The following is a 5,963-nucleotide window of genomic DNA, read 5'->3' on the forward strand; positions in this document are numbered from 1 at the left end:
GGTATGCTATTAAGGGCTGCATGTTAGTGCCGCTACTCCCTCGCCTCCATGGATGTAGACTGGGCGAGGCGAGGGGGCATTGCCCCCCCCAAACGATGACGACGACCCGCAGCGGTGAACTGGCGGGCGGGGCGCCATTCCAGTAGTAAAAGCAGTAAGCAGCCAGGTTCAACTCCGTCCTTCACTTCCCTGCCCTCTCAGCGTCCCACCCGCCCGAAAGGAAATGACATTACAGGAAGGCGGGACGCAGAGAGGGCAATGAAGTGAAGGACGGAGTTGAACCTGGCTGCTTAATGCTTTTACTACTGTCGGCCGCCCGTTCACCGCTGCAACTTCGGTACCAGGGGCTGTTGTGTCGGCGCTGCAGCGATTACAACAGTCTGCCTTGGAGCCTCTGCCTTCCCTGAAACACGTCCCGCCTATGCGGAACAGGAAGTTGTACCAGAGGAGGCGGGACGTGTAGCAGGGAAGGCCGAGGCTCCGAGGCAGACTGCTGTTATTGCTGGCTGCAGTGCCACTACCGGCAGCGATCAACGCAAGTGCAAGGGAAAATCGGACTGTGAGGAGGAAGGAAAAGGGAGAAACGCTGGAACTGGGATGGGGGGAGGGGTGAGAAAAGGAGAAAGATGGAGGCACTGTTCTGCTGGACCTTTGGGAGGAGAGAGGTGATGGAACCATGTGGGTAGGGGTGAATGGAGGGCAGGAGGAGGATCTACAGGATGGAGGGAGAGAGGTGCAGGTCCTGCTGTGCTGTATATTTGGGGGGGGGGGGGTGATGGACAGAGAGGAAGAGGTGCTGGATTTGGGGGGGGGGAGAAGGGATTGTTAGATGTGGATTAGCTGGTAGGAGGGAAGAAGGGAGACTGGATTTGGGGAAAGGGGGAGAGACACTGGACCATGAATGAATGATAGGAGGAAGGGAAGAGAAAAGAGGAGTGAAAATAGAAAGAGAGGGTGCTGGAAGAGGGGAGAGTTAGCAACAAAAAGAAACAAGAATAACAGGATGAAGAATGGGATGATTGGAGTGAGGGACATGAAAAGCTGTAGGTAGATGTGGTTGAATAAAGGAGATTGAATACTACAAATGAAGTCTGAGCAGACTGAGAGAGAGAAAAAAATAAATGAAGGAAAGCTGAAGGGAAAAGATCAAAGTTAGAGATGGATATAGGAGAAAAAGTGAAGAAGACAGGAAGGGAGAGAAAAAGTAGGAGATGGACTGGAGATCTTGTAAAGAATGAAACAGTCAAACTACGTCCATGCTCGCCTCGCTAACTTCCATTTTGTAAGCTGCTTAGCATTGTTGCTCCTTGCAGTGCTGCATGGGAAAGGCTGCCGGCTGTGTCGCGGCTCCTCCACTGTGCCAGATCCCAGGTGCCCTCGCTGTATCAAGTTACAATCAACCTTTTGATATTGATCAATTTCCCCCACCCCCACCCCCCGCACCATCTACAAGCAGCTGCCCACGTAAAATAAATGGTTTTTAATTTTAACATGTACAACATGTAATCAAAATGAATGCTGGCTGCTGGTGGGCTTCTGGGTGGAGGGTGAACTTTTCATTGCCTAGGGCAAAGAATATACTTTTGTCCTAGGCAGTGAAGAGCCCACCCCCACCTAGAAACCCACCAACAATAAATTTTAATAGTGTTCAGGTTAAATTTTAAACAGATGGTGGTTTTTTTGGGTGGGGATGGTTTGCAGTGCCCAGGTTAAAATTTAAAAAGTTTTAAATTTTATGTAGGTGGGTTTCTGGGTTCAGGTGGACTCTGCAGTGCAGCTGTTGGGTACACTACTTAGAAATCCATCATCAAGTGCATTCTAAAGCATAATTTTGTAGTATCCCAAGAAACACTACTCATACCTATATACACAGTGCCCACCCATATTAGCTCTGGGCCCACCCAAAATGTCGGGTCTGGCTACGCCACTGGTAGGGAGCACAGAAGAATGTTATGGATCTGTAATGGGAACTTTGTGGAGCAGCTGACCCTGTATGAGCAATGCCCTGGCCCACCCATTCTCTTATTTGCTTTAAATTTTATTTCCTCTTATTTGCTTTAAAAGTATTTTCATGTAATTTTACCAAGTGTCTTCTGGTCTTTGTATTTTTGGAAAGAGTAAAAAATCGATTTATTTTTACCTATTCTACTCCATGCAGGATTTTGTAGACTTCAATCATATCCCCCCTCAGCTCTCTCTTTTCCAAGCTGAAGAGGCCTAACCTCTTTAGCTTTTCCTCATATGTGAGGAGTTCCATCCACTTTATCATTTTGGTCGCACTTCTTTGAACCTTTTCTAATTCCACTATCCGTCTTTTTTGAGATACGACGACCAGAATTGAACACAATACTCAAGTGAGGTTGCACCATGGGTCAATATAGAGACAATATAATATCCTTGGTCTTATTTTGCATCCCTTTCCTAATAATTCCCACCATCCTGTTTGCTTTTTTGGCCACCGGCGCACACTGGGCAGAAGATATCAGTGTATTGTTTACAATGACACTTAAATCTTTTGGGGGGACAAAATATGGTAACCCTAACTGGAAGAAGTCCCAGATAACTGAGGAGTTGTGTAAGCTAGAAGTGGAGCCCACAGGAGAAGGAAAAGCCATTTGGGCTAAGGGTTGGAGCTCCTGCTTGCTCCAAATGAAAGTAGGGAGCACAATAGAATGTTATAGATCTGTAATGGGAGCATACTGTTAAATAACTCAGCTAGCGAGCAGATATCCATGGAAGAAGAGACCCCTAGCTGCTAGAAAGACTGGAAAAGAAGGCCCCATACTAGTAGGGTGATTAAGGCCAGTGTTAGTATGCTTGCATGATAAACAGTAAAACCTGGCACAGATCAGGTGTTAGGACTGACTAGGGTAGCAACCTCAAAGAAGTGTTACTGTGAAAGAGGGTTGCAGGAAAGGCATAAAGGACAGCATGCTAATTGTGGAACTTTGTGGAGCAGCTGACCCTGTATGAGCAATGTGAACAGGACGTTTTTGCCTAGTTTGTTTATTTAAAAGTAATCAAACTATAAAGCATCTAAGCTGCTTGGCTCAGTGTTTGTCTCAGGGTTGTGGAGCCAGGAGCTATGCTAGTGCATCCTCAGAGATTGGAGCAGTCCTCGCCACTTGAGTCAGCGGGAAGCGCAGTGGCAGATTTGAGAGCCCCAAGTGGGTGTGTGAGTGCACCCTTGTGACACCAGTCATCCAGGACCACTCCTAACTCTGAAGAAACACTGAAAAGTTCCGACAGTGGAGGCACCAGATCTTCCCTGTATTCCAAGTGGGTACGTAAGTGCACCCTTGTGCCACCAGTCATCCAGGACCACTCCCAATTCTAAAGAAGCACTGAAAAAGTCTGACAGTGGAGGCACCAGAGTTCCCTTGCATTACTTTAATACCTTTGGATATAACATGTTTGGATCCATTCTCTTGTCTTTTAGTTTATCTGGCTCTTCACAAGCACAGTCTTCTGAACACCATTCAAGGTCTAACTCAGTTCCATTCCTATTTGTGTTTGTTTTCTGAGAACCTACTCTTGGCCCTTCATCTGTCAACACAGACCAGAAATATTTGTTAAGCGATTCTGCATTATGATCCTCAACCTCTACATATTTCTTCTGTTCACCCTTGAGTCAGACAAAGCCACTTTTGCACTTCCTTTAAAAAAAAAAAAAAGTATTGCTCCCCAACTCCATTGTATTGGCTATTTTTTTCTTCTATTTGAATCTTCCAGTGGCAATTCTTGAGCTCACCACCATGAAGCTGCTTTTTTCATAGCTTGGGCTCCTGCATCAGTATCACCCCTCCTCCCCCCTTTATAAAGCCACGCTAGTGGCTGCCAGTGCGGTTATGCTGACACAGCCAATTCAAAATGTTAAAATGACAAGCTCTGTGGGGGGTTTATAGGATAAACCATTGGTTTTAACTACGAAGGGGAATGTGAATATGTTGGTGTCCCAGAAGATTAAACTCATAAGGTTTTTAATGTGCTTTTAAATAATTTGACAAGGCAAAAAGAAGGAGCATGTGATGTGTTTATAGCATGCTTTGGTTGCAAACTCCTGAATGGATTTTTTTTTTTTTTTACTATTTTCACATTTTTGTTTTACTATTTTTATTTATAAGTTATTATCTCCACTTTCACTAATTGTTTATGTAAAATTATTCCACAAAATATATGTAGATTTGTAAAATGTGCTGTTGGATTGAGATAATTATGTATATGGAAGTTCTTTTTTAATAATTATCCATACTTCTAAATGTCCAACTTTATTTATTCTTATATTAAATGGTAAATCTTATCTATGCTTATTTTCAGGAGTGACAACTTATTGCTTGATAATTGTCTGACATTTGTTTTATTGAGAATCAGATGGTAAACAGAATTGTTATATTTCCAAAACACATAAAGTCCACACTCACTGTTCACTAATGCATCAATACATCCACTTCTGAACTCTCATCCCCTGTAATCTCACCTCACTCATACCTTGACTCACAGAAATATGTATACCATACATAATGCCCTTTTAGCTTCCCGCTATCTCCTTCTAATGTTTCAAGGTTTTGTTCCAGTGTTTATATTCCTTAACAACACTTTGATTGTCTCACATAACTCTTCACAATGTAATCCATAACTAAGTTGTAACAAATTGTATTTCCATCATTCATATTGTATTGTAAGCCACACTGAGCCCGCAAAAAGGTGGGAAAATGTGAGATACAAATGCAATAAATAAATAAATAAATACATACTTTTTATACTTGTTGTTGTTTATTGTTTGTCTTATTGAAATATTTTTTTGCTAAGGTTTCTATATATGTGTTTTTAGACCCCTGATACAGGCTGTTAGTTGAAACTTGGCCAAGTTGGGTTTTATCTCAATAAAATTGATTTGTTGAATATGTCTGTGTCTCCTCCTTCCTTAGACCACCTCCTCTGGTGACAATTTCTTTTTCTGCTCTATACTATTTTGTACAGTTTTAATTGTAAACCACTGAGAAGTCAATGCCAATAGATGCAAATTATGGATGGTTTATTCAGTAACAAACTTACTCATTAAAAATGCCCTTAGAATTATAATCCATTCACTTATTATTAGTCACTTAGACTACTGTAATTCTCTTCTAAATCAAATAAGACTTTCAGATGTTTGGAGACTACAAATTATAAAAAAATATGCTTGAAACTTTTGTCAGGTTCAAAAAATGTTGATCAGGTCACCACTCTTCTGTGAGAAGAAGATTGGTTACCTGTTCAACATAGAATTACATGTAAGATACTCATACTCATACATAAAGTACACTACTCTAGGCAATCTTTGTACTGCTCACATTTGTTGATCAATTATGCTCCTTCAAGAACATTAAGATCATCTCAGTTAAATTTATTGGCTGTCCCATCCTTTCATGTCATCTACCTAGACACCATTCATTCACACATTTATTTATTTAATAAATTTATAATCCACACATCAAAAATATCTGAGTGGAGTACAATAAAACATTCATAAAATTAATGACTAACAAATTCTAAAATATATACATATTGCAACTTAAAACAAGTAACCCAACTACAGTCTCCCACAACTGGATTCCCCCTCAAGAAAATGGTTTACAAAACAAATATGTCTTCAATTGCTTCTTAAAGAAAGACAAGAAGAAACTTGATACAAATCAAGAGGAAGAGAATTCCATAGCTGAGGTCCTATCACAGAAAAGGCAAAGAAACGAACCTCCTCCAAACAAACCCAACAAACTGAAGGAACGTCCAACAGACTCTGACCCTGGGATTGTTGGGTCCACACAGGACAATAAGCCTGCAAACTTTGAACAAGCACCAATGGAACAACTATGAACAAACACCAAGGGCTCCAGTGGCGCAATCGGTTAGCGCGTGGTACTTATACAGCAGTACACAGCAAAGCAATGCCGAGGTTGTGAGTTCGAGCCTCACCTGGAGCA

At 41.9% G+C, this 5,963-nt stretch overlaps 1 non-coding gene across 1 annotated transcript; it reads left to right on the forward strand.

Annotated features, from left to right (window-relative positions):
* The first annotated feature begins 5,869 nt into the window (after positions 1 to 5,869).
* TRNAI-UAU lies at positions 5,870 to 5,963 on the forward strand. Its single transcript has 2 exons — positions 5,870 to 5,907; positions 5,928 to 5,963. It is a non-coding gene; the product is annotated as a tRNA-Ile (tRNA).

Source organism: Microcaecilia unicolor, chromosome 3 (assembly GCF_901765095.1).
Source record: "Microcaecilia unicolor chromosome 3, aMicUni1.1, whole genome shotgun sequence".
Classification (NCBI taxonomy): domain Eukaryota; kingdom Metazoa; phylum Chordata; class Amphibia; order Gymnophiona; family Siphonopidae; genus Microcaecilia; species Microcaecilia unicolor.